The following is a 13914-nucleotide window of genomic DNA, read 5'->3' on the forward strand; positions in this document are numbered from 1 at the left end:
ATTGCAATGAGCAGCAGACCTTCTGCATACAAATCACACCTTGGTAGTGATTCTTGACCATCCTATATTTCTCTCAAGTGACTGACCTGAAAAGATAAGTAATTTGTGAGGAGCTATTTTCCTGTCAGCTTGCAGCCTCTAGCTTCTGTAAATCATCCTGTGCTTCCTGTGAATTGTGCTTTGAAAATTACTTTTTCTCCTTCCAATTTATTTTATTGAACTCTGATGGCATGTTATGCATGCACTATGCCTGAATCCATGCACTTCTGAGATATTTGTGAGGCACTGTACTGCCTGCCAGATGGAGCAGCCCTCAGACCTGGAGGGAACAAACCCATCCTGAGTTTTTTATCCAAGCTTTGAAGCTGCTAGAACAAGTTGGCTACTGTCTTTATATGCCAGATCATGTCTTTCTGAGGATATACATGAATGCAGACAAAGGACACTGGTTATTCCATATCCTTTTCCCAAATCAGAGGAGGTTTGTTGTGTATAGGGAGCAAATATAGATGTATAGCAAATACCACCTGCTGTTAATGTAATACACATGCTTTTTTTGCTGTAAATCACCCACATGCAGAAAGGGGTGATTGTATGTGCTCTTCCCCCTGGCAATGGGCTAACAGCCTCCAGCTCCTCCTGCGGATGGGGACAAGTCTCTGGGCTTGTCATTAACCTCCAGTACTTGTGTGCTCCCCAGGTTTGGCTCTTTTTTTCTTGCTCTTCCCTCTGCAAATAGAACATCCCTGAGTGTTCTTCCCCTAGCAGCATGGACATCTATTCCTGCATGCTTCTTGGTGTGGTGTGAAACTTGCAGTTACAGCTCTGAGTGGATACATGTGCTGACAGGAAAATGCCATGATTTACATGGATTCTGGATGGAGCCAGTCCAAAACGATGAAGACAGTGACCCTGTCCCTGTGGCTGGGCTAACTGCAGTATGATATAAATACAAGGCCCAAGGGAACAGTTGAGCACAACAACCAGAAAACACATGTTGACTAAAAGCATACAAATTGTCCCCATTAAAACCTACAGATGTAACCCTAACTTCAGCTGAGAAAAATTAGACCATTGCCACAGCTCCAGCCTCCATTTGCATCTTGTTTCTAGGAGGTGCTTTGGGAATTGGCATGCTGCCTGTGTGGACTCCAGAGGTGACACAGAGCCGAACCCCTGGCTTGAGAAGCCTTGGTCTCCCACATGGACCAGTTTTCAGTAGCAGACCTTTTCCTTGGGAAGAAGTTGGCTCTTGATCCTCCTTAACTCTAACACGCTCCATCTTCTTCCAAATACACAGTGAAAAACGATGCTGTTGAGGGGTGCAGGCAGCTTGTGAAGGAAGGCAGGGTTTTCCGCCAGCGAGGAAGGCTGGGGACTCATCGCGGCATGCTGTGGTGCGGTGCGCTGCCCCTTGGGTGAGGGCCCCTGGCCTTTCTGCCGCCGGAGAAGGCTGCCAAGCGCAGAGCCATCCATCCACTTGGGAGATCCGTTTTAACCCCCGCTGATGAGTCGCCGTGCCAGGTGTGCAGTGACAGCCCGGGCCGGGCAGCGGCAGCAGCGGCGCTGCCGGGAGCCCGCACCGGGAGCGGGAGATGGCACCGCCATCCCGTGTGTCGCGTGGTGGCCGTCAGCCCTGGGCTCTGCCCCTCCCGCTACTCCGGTGAGGCAGATGGAGGACGAAAGGCCTGCAGACCCAGTCCTGGGCCGGCTGAGCCCCGGGCAAGCGGGCGGTGCAAGCCTGTGGGAGCTCTGTGTGTTCTCAGCTTGCCCTGTTTTTGTTAGCTGGTTAATCAAGTGATGGGCTTGGAGGGAGCCCAACGGCCAGGGATGTGGGCAGAGGCACAGCTGGTCTATGAGTAGTTGCAAAGAGACCTGAGGCACCCCCTGCCATGCATAAGAACCCGGTGTGTTGTCAGTCCAGGCCGGGTAACATCCTGCACCAAAACCAACAGTCTGAGTTTGCTGTTACTCCCTCCACCGCAAACGTAGCCAGCTGCTGCGCTGGCGTGAGGGAAATGAGAACTGAGAAGACGTTTCAGCTCAGTAAAGTGCATCTTCAAATGGCAAAAGTCTCTATGTGGTTAATCCCTTTGAAAACAATGGGAGTTTGAAGATGGTATTTGTGGTGTTTTGGGGGAAGCTGGTTTGGTGTCTCTTTGCGTCTAAAAATATAAAAAATCTGACCATAGATGTATAGCGCTACAGTAAACGTTGCTTGCTTCAGTGAAGTCTCATGCAGTGAAATTTCAGTCACAGCACTGATGTTTTCATCCTATCTCAGCTTCATTTCTGAAAATGGCTTGGCTTTTCTCCAGCAGGCCTTTGTTGACAAATGCCTGAGCAGATATGACATTCCTGAAGATGTGTAGTTTCTCTTTTGATAGTAATAGACACCTGATGAGGAATAAATTCAACACCTCTGAATATCATTCTCTGTGTGGATGGCTGAGAGGAATTAAACAGCCCCTCCTCACTTGTGTTGCCAGAGTTATGCCTACAGGGAGCTCCTTTGCCCCTTCATGTGGCTAAATCCTTCTGTGTCCAAAATTTCTCTGAGATTCCCTGCTCATTTTGCCCACAACTGCTCAGCTTTTGCAGAGCAGACCGGCACACTGCATCAGACAGAGCTGTGCCCCATCCTTACAGCTGAGCAAATCCAGCCCGTCCTCCCTTTGGGTGCCTCCAGCCCGGTTTCAGTGCGAGCTGTTTGCTGCATGACCGATCTCTTTTTCTTTCCCTACCACCATGTTTCCATGCATTCACGTGCTGCTCAGTACTGGCTGGGCTGGAACTGCTATTTGTATGTTACTCTGCTCTCATGTTCCTGACCTCAGAGGGGGTGCAGAAGTACCGGCCTCCCATGGGCTGCTTCTTCCTGCTCGAACATGGAAGGCAGATGAAAACCAGTTCAATTCAGGGAAGGGTTTAGTCTCTGAGGCCATTCCCTGCTATGAATAGTTAAAATGATGACTGTATTATTAAGAGCTAATGAGTTTAGACATGTTACTAACATAAGAATGGGAGCATCAGGGCAGTCTAGTGTGTGCCCAAACCCTCTCATCAAACCTGTTCGCTACTGAGACAAATGCACTGGGTTATGGTTTTCAGGAAACTTTTATCTTGTAACAAAAAAGTGAGTCTGAGGGATTGTTTGTTTGTTTGATTGTTTAAAATATGTTTTATCTCTTGGAGTCTATTATCCCTGTGAAATGCTCTGCACAAACAGGTGAGCAGTGACAGAAGGGCAAAGCACTTAGCCAGTGCCAAATGAGAGAGGTGGAACTGATCTGCTTTATCTTCTCTTTTCAAGTTTGTTCTCTGTGCTGGTTTTGGCTGGGGTAGAGTTAATTTTCTTCACAGTAGCTAGTATGGGGCTATGTTTTGGATTTGTGCTGGAAATAGTGTTGATAACACAGGGATTTTTTCATTACTGCTGAGCAGGGCTTACACAGAGTCAAGACCTTTTCTGCTTCTCACCCCACCCCACCAGCGAGGAGGCTGGGGGTGCACAAGAAGCTGGGAGGGGACACGGCTGGGACAGCTGACCCCAACTGACCAAAGGGCTGTTCCGTACCATATGGCGTCGTGCTCAGCACATAAAGCTGGGGGAAGAAGAAGGAAGAGGGGGACATTTGGAGTGATGGCGTTTGTCTTCCCAGGTAACCGTTATGCGTGATAGAGCCCTGCTTTCCTGGAGATGGCTGAACACCTGCCTGCTGATGAGAAGCAGTGAATGAATTCCATGTTTTGCTTTCTTGCATGCTCAGCTTTTGCTTTACCTATTAAACTGTCTTTATCTCAACCCACCAGTTTTCTCACTTTTAGTCTTCTGATTCTCTCCCCCATCCAGCTGCGGGGGGAGGGAGTGAGCACCTCTGTGGTGCTTAATTGCTGGCTGGGGTTAAACCACGACATTCTCCATTCCCTGAGACTTTGAGTATCCACCAAAACACTGTAGTTCTGTGGGGTCAGGAGCAATAGCATAGGGCAAATTTGACTCTGAACCACCTTTATGTCTGTCTTAAATGTCTCATCAGAGAGGTGGGACCGGCCTGAGTCTGACATCAGAGCAATCATAATAGTGCTGCTACCTGAACTAGCTGGAGATCGTAACAAAGATGGGCAGAGTGCAATGTGGTCTCAGCTCTCACCAGCTCCTTCACAGTCTGATGTGCTGGTCACTGGAGAGGCCTCACTCAGCAGTTGTCTTTGTACTTCTTGACTCTTTCCTCTCTGCTTGCACTAGAGGTGATCCCTCTTGTGCAACTTCTGTGCTGCAGAGCACCCTCTGCAGGACTCAGCATCTGAATCTATTATATCCTTTTTCCCCCTCATATTTTGGAAGAGCTCCAATTAGGTGAAAGTGATTCTTTCTGATGGGAAGTGGTCAACCAGTGGAAACAAACAAAACTTCAAAGTGGTTATGCCCCATACAACCTCATCTGGGCTCAGCTGGCTTCATTTTTTTTCTACAGTGCAAAATGGATAACAAAAATGACCTCTCTGGAAAAGCCAGATTTCTCTGTTATTATGAATTCCAGTTCCAAATCTTCCTTTCAATAAGTTTATGATAAGATGGTTATTGTAAATAAGCTTCCCCTTTAGCAAAGAATAAATCATCAAATAGGCTTTGTTTGGTGAGATCTTTGGCAAAGGAATGTAAATAAATAAGCTAACTGAATAAACTTCTTTATCTGATGTGCTGAGCAGAAAAGGCAGCAAAGTTAATCATTTAGGAAAATAGGCTAGTCTGCTGTGCGTTTTTCAATAACAGACCAGGAAGAGTCTAAGGGAAACAATCTTCTCTAGCTCACTGACCCGGGACTTTTTGCTGGAGTCCCACAGACCAGGAGAGATCATGTTTAGGAGAAGCAATGATATTTCCTCAAGGAGATGCCCTTCCATTTAGATTTTTGATTTGTTTCTTTTCCTGTGGACTGGTCTACTTCCCTTCAGAGGCAGCTCCTTGCAACAGAACAGAGATCTCTTATGAAGCCAGCTGTGACTTCTCTTCCACCTCCTGGGAGTAGTACACACATGGACAATAATCTGAATTTGCAGTATCTTAAACTTTGGACTCCATGTTTCCATATGAGCAAGTGCATGTGTGTAGGCATGTGATCGTACATGGATGTCAGTCCACCACCGCTCGAAGAAATCAGAGTGCAACTGTTCTGATCTTCATCACAGTTTTTATTGGTTTACTTGGATTTGAACTAATCTGAAGTAAATCTGTCTGGAATCTGAGCCTATAAGCCAGACACAAGTTGCACAAGTTAACAAAAATATGTGTAGCTGCTGTGGAAAGAGAAAATAGCCTAATGCAATTAGATGATTTTGGCATGTAGCAGCTGCAAATACGATTAGTTTGTCCACAGAATACTTAGTTCTCACCCCCAATTGTAATGGTGATCATTGCTGGAATGTATCTCACCATCCTTTGCTATCTCGCTTTGCTTGGGCTGTATCTTCTGCCTTGCCACTCTAGGACATTAGCATCTTATGGAGAAATTTAACTGTTGGCACCATAGATGAAGACAAGCAAGAGAAACACATGAAAATTGGTCAATGAAGAGTTCTTGGCTGTGAATCTTTTTGGCAAACCAGAACAGGATGAACTTTTGACACTCTTGACTCATCTATCTCCGTAATTCTTTCATCAGTTAAATCTCTTCTTCCTCCCTTCCCATAAATGCTTTGGTTGATGAAAGACTGCATCTGGTATTGCATCATGACAGCAATATCTCAGCATGACATTGCTCAACCAGGACTGTAGAGTAGTGTAGCGCCTAAATGATGCATTAATAGAGGTGGTGGTCTGTAGCCTATGCAAATGCCCTTGTTTGTCCTCAACCCATGGCTTCCTGTTGCTTCCTTGTTTCAAAGTCTCAGCATTTTGGCATAGTTGCATTTTTGCCCCTTTGGGCGTGTTTGACATACAAATATAAAGCCAAGATTGCTTGGAACTCTTCCTGGGAGGAAAGTATCTACAACTTCTAATAATAACAAAGACAGGACATGTTCATGTCAAAATATCAGCACAAGAAGCTTCTGATCACAGTCAGACCACATGGATTTGACCTATGAATGTATCCATAAGAAAAGAAGTGTAGCCTCAGTCCTCAGGCTGGTGGCTTGGGACACTTCCAAGGTTTGAATAAAAGCCTTTGCAAATGCAGCAGTGGCATTGCAAGCTCTGCCCTACAGCCATAGCTGGAGAAGACCACAAGAGATTCGTGGGTTCTCACTATGAATCTCCTAGTATCAGCACAGCCCTTAAATTCACAGGATAGCGATTTATTATAAATTCAAATAATTGCATGTAATTACATTTGCCTCCTTTGCACTAGGAGAGCTAATAAATGTCTCTGAAATGTTCTGAGACCTTTTCATGAAAGACTTCCATATGTCCATGATTCTAAAAAAAAAGTTTCCCCAAACTTCCCATTTAGCTAGTGACTTACAGTGTGTTTTAGTACATGTGAAATTTATGAATCTATATTAAATCTAACAAATAAAATCTCAGCCAGGTTGAAAAATATGATCAATGCCTTGTTGAATGTGGAAACAATGTTTATGACTGCCCTTCACTGCCAACCCTTGTATACTCTTTGCCTAGTGTATCTGCCTTTGGGCAACCAGCAATTTGTGAAAATACCATCAGGAAGGCTGCTTAAAAATAGCTGTCCCATCTGATGTCTTAGCATACATTCTTGTATCAAAAGAATTGAAATATAATAGTGTATTTACTAGCAATATCTTTCTGGGAATTACGTCTCATGCCCTCAAGCCTATGAAACCAAGACATAGAACCTCAGTTCTCACTCCCTTTCATCTGCGCATCTGACCACTATAAGCTTCAAGAAAACTCTTTGGTAATGAGTATGAGGGCCATGAGGGCAATTTCATGCATGATAAAGCTTCGTTTACCCCAGCTGCCTTCCAGAAGGTTGGCTTTAGCTTCTTTTTTGGAAAAATAATGGCTCAAGTGTACAGTTTCTTCAGGCTCCTAGAAGCCAGCTTATTTCCTATACTGTATTGAGACAGAGAGAGCACGTACAACAGGTTCCAGTTCTGATTCTTTCTCCAAGAGGACAATGCAACACATGGGTAGGTTACAGAGAGCTGAAATCGGTGTTAACTTGCTGAAAACTTTGTGTTTGTAGATCTCATTGAGTGGCATTGATATTTATTCTACAGAGCAGCCTGTGGTTGTTTGACTCACTATATTGCATCTATCATGTGAAGAAGGCAACCAGGCAATAACTGTCATGATGCAGAATAATTTCTTTCAAGGATTCTGTACCTAAGATGTGCTGTCCATAACATCTTATTTGTGCTCTGTACATGACACCAGTACCTCCTATTAATTTAATTTGAACATATATTTCAGTTGTTTTCTCTTCGTATGGCATTTGCTAGAATAGTCTGTCAAAATAAAACTGGCAAAACCATCATGTAAATAAGAAAGGATCTGCTTTTGCACGTGCCTATTATGCCATTCCACTTTCATCTTGCCGTGAATTTGAAATTGAGATTGTTCTACATATAAAAGATGATCACCAGTTATTTTTATCTCCAGTACTCAGCATGCTGCTTCCCCTCTTTCCCCATGCCCTGTGTTGTACTGCGTGTGATAAGGACAAAGCCTGGAGGAGATTTTGAGAGCAGTGAATTAGGTGTGGAGTTTATCAGTTTTCCTCCGTCTTTCACCCATTTCATTTCCACAGAGAGAATATTTTACAGTCCATGGAGATGCCTTAATTCCTGATAGCTTTGAAGAGTTATTATATTTTAATACATGCGAGATTTAAAATAGGGTAGTAAGCTAGCAGTATTGACAGACATGTTAGGTTTAAATCAAAATGCCTCACAGCTGTGATTTACTTAGTGATATGTGTTGCTGAATTTTGAAAGATTTAATTTGGAATAGATTATTGAATGGTAAATATGGTGATGTTTTGATGACATTTTAAAGTTTCATGCAATACACTATGGAATTTCTGTACAAATTAGTTAATACTATCTAATTTTGCTCCACTTTAGGTGACTCCTGTCTGCAGAGAAAACCAAAATCTTCCAACAAAATTGCTACCCTACCCTGGCAGTAGGGCTGGCACTACTCATGTTTTTTTCAATTGTTTTTCAAGAAGCCCTGATTTTGCATAAGCAATATAGTCATATTCTCTCTTTCCATCTGGCAATAACTCTCAAGAAGGGCAGAAATTGCGGGCAGAGAAATAATATCAGACTTCAAATTAACAGTTAAATGTGCTCTTCATTCAGAAGCAACTCAGCCTTGAGATTTCTGAGAATTCATTGTCTCTCTCTTTCGTTTATGTGTCGTCTCTGATTGACGTCCCTCTTCTTCAAACTTCAGTGTCAGGGGTGATTTACGAGTGTAATTTTCTTTTTAATATTCTGCAGCAATAGTTGGCAAATCCCTTCCCTCAGCATGGGGATGTATTCTTCTTTGTCACACACCAAAGAGGCACACAATCCTTAAATTTCTTTAAAAAGACAACGATTAATAAGCTTTTTGAAAGGAAAAATGCAAATCCCACCTCATAATAATCCATCTCATAATTACACATAGATATGTTACTTGTACAAAAACTGCTCTGGCTACGTGGGTTTGGCATTTTATGTGATGGATCCATCAACAGCCCCTCTGATGGCCACGGGTCAGTCTATTTAATGGATCTCTTGCTTTTAGCTTGAAACCAGTTCCTAGATGGCACTGAGCAAAGCCTGTGAGTCCAGCTGCATTGCTGTACTGCGTACTCCTCCAGTTTAAGCATGAGCTTAATGAAGGACTTTTGATGTTTGTTGATTTTCTGTTATGTATTTTTGCTTGTTCTAGGGTTGAAGACATTTTACGTGTTTACAGAGTTCTTCTCTGAGTTGCAAAACTTAGTAAAATCTTGTGTGAAATGTTGATGGCATCAGCCTTATACCTTCAGTGAGGGCTCTGCATGCACTCTGGTTCTCAAAAACTTAGAAGGGACTTGAGTCCCACTAAATGATTGTACACAAGAGGGTGATTCTTGGGCTTCTCTGGATGATTTGTAAATCTATATTTAAAACCTCTGCAGGTATTTGCCGGCAAAACTGTTCACATCCACCCAGCAGCACATGTGTTAGAAATCTTCCCAATAATCAGTGCAGTGCCCATGTTGTGGACCAAGAAGGAGGCCTTCCGCAGTCCACTCACCGATCTATCTTTTCTTAATTAGGACTTGGGCGAATTGGAGCACGGTTTCCTCCTTGAACTCAGCCCTGTTTCCTGTCTCACACATTTTATAGTCTAGAACCACTGCAGAGCAGGGAATACGTGTGTCCCTTGTCCTACAATGCTTTTGGGTTTCTGCCCCTTTATGTGCTTTGACGTAGTCAGACATTAGTGTTTTGTCAGTACCAGTTGTTGATTGTGGCGATCAGTGAGGTTGCATTAAACAAATGACATTGTTAGCGTTGCATATCCTCTTACACCCTCTGCCATGAACATCTCAGCAGTGTAATGTGAAAATTATCTGGTTTTAGCTGTGAAAGAACCTTTGCACGCACAGATGTTTCCAGGAGAATTTGGGTTGTTGTAACAGTGGCTCTTTACATCCCCATGCTCAAGTTGGGGAAGGAGAAGCATCTCCCAGATTGGCACATTGTTGACCAGTCTCCTTATGCCTATGAATAACTAGGGGGTACATGTCACTGAAATGGGAAGTGTGGCTTTTAGTGAACTTCCTATTTTCACAGATAAACTTGAGTAGTTGGAAATTGTGAAATCTAGCTGACAGATTGCCAAACCTTTTTCTTGCCATAGTGATGCTCTGCAAACACAAATTTTGATTGTAGACTGCTAAAAGTCTCTTTTCTTGGTAAATTTTCTTATTCTGAGGGAATATCCAGTGCATATAAAATTGCCCGAATATTTATTTATCACCTATGATTCTTCATTCCTTTTTATAATTCCATTGTCTTCGATGTTCTCTTTAAAAACAGCTTATCTATACAGACATGATTCTCCTCTTGCTTATGTTGTTAAAAAACAGAGGTAATTTAAATTAAGTTCACAGAGTCTCATCTGTACAACTCAGAAAAGAGTCATGGACAGGAGCTATGAAGATGCCATGGATTTAGCTTGGTGTAAAACTGATGTGGGATGATCGTGATCTCTGTACAGGTTTGTGGAGGTATAGATTTCTCTTTATCACAGACAAATAAGTATTTAATAATCATCAGGAGTAATTCACAAATAAAAACAGTACAGTCAAACATGCACAGAGCTGACAGGGGTCTTAATAGGTCTTGTTTCAAGTTCGCCTGGACCTAGGAGAGAACGAAGATGTAAGTATCCGGCACCTGTCAACTGGAAGATTTTGTCCCAGTCGTTTTCTGCTGCTTACGAGATTAATTGGTGCATTAAGAGCTGGACTTGTGCTTCTTTGGGTATGTTAATGCAAGATTTGCTGCTAGAGGCTGTCTGGGAAATGTCATTGTCCCTGCAAGGAGGTGTCTGGCCAACAGCTGTGTCACTGTCGCTGTGGTGGGAACACTCCCTGGGGAGGTGAGGGCTTCTCCCGTCCTGTCTCCCTGGTCTTTCCTTTGCCTCCTGCATGTCATCACTGCCCCCAAACCCCTCTGTCCTTTGGCTTCCTCAGGTTCTGAACCTCGAGTTTTTTCCCCTTCTCATCCTTGCTGCTCCCTCCTCCCAGTCCCGCTTCCTCTGAGGGGATCCCTTGGGACACATCCCACACTTGGCCCCCCCAGAGCCCTGGATAGCTCAGCCTTTCCTAGCACCGCAGCTGGAGACTGGTGACTGCCAAAACTACTCCCTGCACCTGCCCTGCCTTTTTCCCGTCCCCACGCCCGTGTGCCTCCCGCAGAGGGGCTGGTGCCCGGCCCGCAGCCTCTCAGCTGCACCCGCCTCCTCCTGCTTTCTCCAGGCGCTTTTCTTGCTGCCTCCGTGGCCCAGATTCGGATGGCCTGAATTCCCCACGGCCCGGTGCTTCCTGCCGGCTGGCGCGAGGCCTCCGAGGCGCAGAGCCAGCAGGCCGCCTTCGCCCAGGGAGCTGGTGCAAAACGCAGCCCCCGAGCCCGAGCCCTCCCCCCGCAGCCCGGCTGCTGCCAAAATCCACAGATTCATCCTTTCTTTCCTGATGCTGGTTAGGAAAAAAGGGGCATGGTCAGTACTGATGTGGGGGGGTTGGCAGCTCCGAAAGATTGAATTTGTGTTTCCTGGCAGGCTGACGCCCCTGCTTCTCTCGCTCACCGGGGGCTCCTGCTGGCTGCAATGGAGGTGCTGCCTGGCAGAGATGATTGGAATACTAAGAGTAAAACTTGCTTGGCCTTTTATTATCACATATTTTGTCCTGCACAGAACTGATGCAGCCTTTTAAATCCATGCAAGACCTTTGCAGCAACCTCCCTTCTGCACTTGTTGACCTACCATGGCTTTGGTGGCTTATTTTCACTGATGCTATGAGTAGGACCGGTATAGTGCCAATGTGAGGGAGAAGTGAGAGCAAATACCTGCCTTTCTAAAGATGAGGCCAAAAGGTGAGAAGAAAAAAGGGATATCACATAAATACAGCCAATAGGCCGCTACCTGTGAATTGAATGCATTTATTTAGTCCAGGCACCTTCAAAATCATCCTCCAAGTTATTTTTGGTAGAGGAAGAGAAGTAGCTACCTGAGTACTCAGGGAAGGCAGTGGGGTAGTTACAGCTGAAGAGGTAATCAGAAATGCAACCTCTTTTGGCACCAGCACAGGCCATTAAAGACACCTGGTTGCTATGGGAACCCCAGCAAGAGCTTCTCAAACAAATTGGAAATCAGGACTTCATTACACCCAGCAAGCCCAGCCTGGATGGGTGTGAGAATATGGTGTATCAGAACCTGAATTATCTCCTTCCCTGGGATACTTACTGCTGCCTCAATTTCACAAATCATTAACACCGCATTGCTTCAGGTTTATAGCATCTCCCGATGCCATTTTAAAATACTTGCAAAGGGGATAATGAGCCAGATGCACTGTGAGCAGAAGCGGCCTCAGCTGAACCACCTTTGGTGGAGCTGCACTCCCGTGTCTGTGCAATAATCCTAATGCACCTACATAATCAGAATAAAAATGGCTACCTAAATAAGGGTACAGCAGTGCTGGGATTATACGGTAAGCAAGCATGTAAATAAATTTCCCTTTCAATTTACCAAAACACAATACTGAAAGGAAATCAAGGACCTTTGGAGATATGTGGTCTGCATTTTGCCAGTGTTTGAATGAGACATCTTTGCTGTTGAATTGCTCCTACTTTAACAGCAACCATGCTTTAGGCAGCTGCTAGGTAAGGAATGCAGAGCCAGATCTTTAGATGCTGCTGTACCTATCAAAGGGTGTATATCTGCCATTTAGATGTCACCGTAATGTCAGTTGCTTCTCAGTAGCCCCTGAACCCTGCACATGATTGAATCCCCTCAAAATGCAGGTTTCCGTTGCCAGCATTTGCAAACTACCAATGCTCTGATGCTGCCCCCAGCTACTGCTTGCCTGCATCCCATGGCCGGACGCGACGCTGGAGGCCCACCCTGGCTGTGTCCTCCCCAAGCAATGCCCGCCGCGCAGCTCTCCCGTGCTGAGTCTCCAGAATACGCATCCTGCCACGGGAGCTGGAAATCTCTAACTTGGGTATTTACTCTGCCGTATTTATATGACATGAAGTTGAGATCATGCCATCCTATGTAGCTTTGCCATCTGCAAGACATGAAGTTCTACATTAAAATATATTTATTGTTAACTTGAATGTTAAAATATGGTAGTTGTCAAAGAAAACAGTTTGAATTACTTGGATACTGTATTTTGGGTTGCTTAGGCACAAAACATTTTTTCAGAAAGCTATCAGAAAATGCATACAATGTATCTGGTGTCCTTTATCTATGCAAGGATGCTGTATTTGCCTGGAGCGAGCTGACAACATGTTTAAGAGTAATGAGCGTATTTAGATTTTGGAAATATGTTATTAATTACAGCACTTTACACAACATTAAATTTGCTAATTAGGCAAACTTACCCTGCAAAAGCAAAAACCAAGGTAAACTGAATTCTTAAGGAAAAAAAAGATGCTTTTAACGACTCATGCACACTTTGTAAACTTGCGTAATCAAAAAAGAGGATCTTGGAATCACAATTTGCGAAGTCTGCACAATATTTGGGGAAGCAGCATTTAAATAACTGAATGACTCTTCTAGTGATGTTTCAGTCAGAAGTAATAGTGCTCCTAAAGCTAAATGGAGCTTGTGAAGTCCAATAATTTATTGGGGTCAGCAATTAGACAATTTTAGTTAATTAAAAAGGCAATGTCTGCAGTACAAAAAAAAAAGTGAGTTTATTTTTGTTTTCAAATGCAAAGGAGCCATGTTGCTATAAACACCTTACATTAGGGTATGAGATGGTGCAAAAGGAAGGAAAACTAAGTAACTAGGAGCCATTAAAAGAGAGACAATATCCTGGAGTCACTGGAAACACTTCAGCTTTACTGTGTGAATAGAAGCGAAATTGGTCCTATTGCATCAAATACTCCCCTTTGAAACGAGAGAACTCCCCTGGCTCCAGTATTTCTGTCCTGTGAGCACGGAAGTGAAGGAGCCTGAGAGAAGTGGGACCAACCTGCGTAATGTATTGCAGTCTTTGGAAAGAACTGTCTTAATATTAACTTATTACAAGAAGAGAAACTCCACAATTTGGCACAGTAAAAGGAAAATTAATAAAAAAAAATATCTGTATCTTCTTACAGGCACATTCTGGAACACGGTACATCCTGGAAATATGAATTCATGCTATTTATTTAAGCAAACGCAAAAGATTTCTGACTGGCTGGGAGCAGAACTTACCTAATGCAGAACAGCTTAGATAA

This window comes from Nipponia nippon, unplaced genomic scaffold (assembly GCF_047370975.1).
Source record: "Nipponia nippon isolate SJK-2023a ecotype South Korea unplaced genomic scaffold, ASM4737097v1 scaffold_7, whole genome shotgun sequence".
Taxonomy (NCBI): domain Eukaryota; kingdom Metazoa; phylum Chordata; class Aves; order Pelecaniformes; family Threskiornithidae; genus Nipponia; species Nipponia nippon.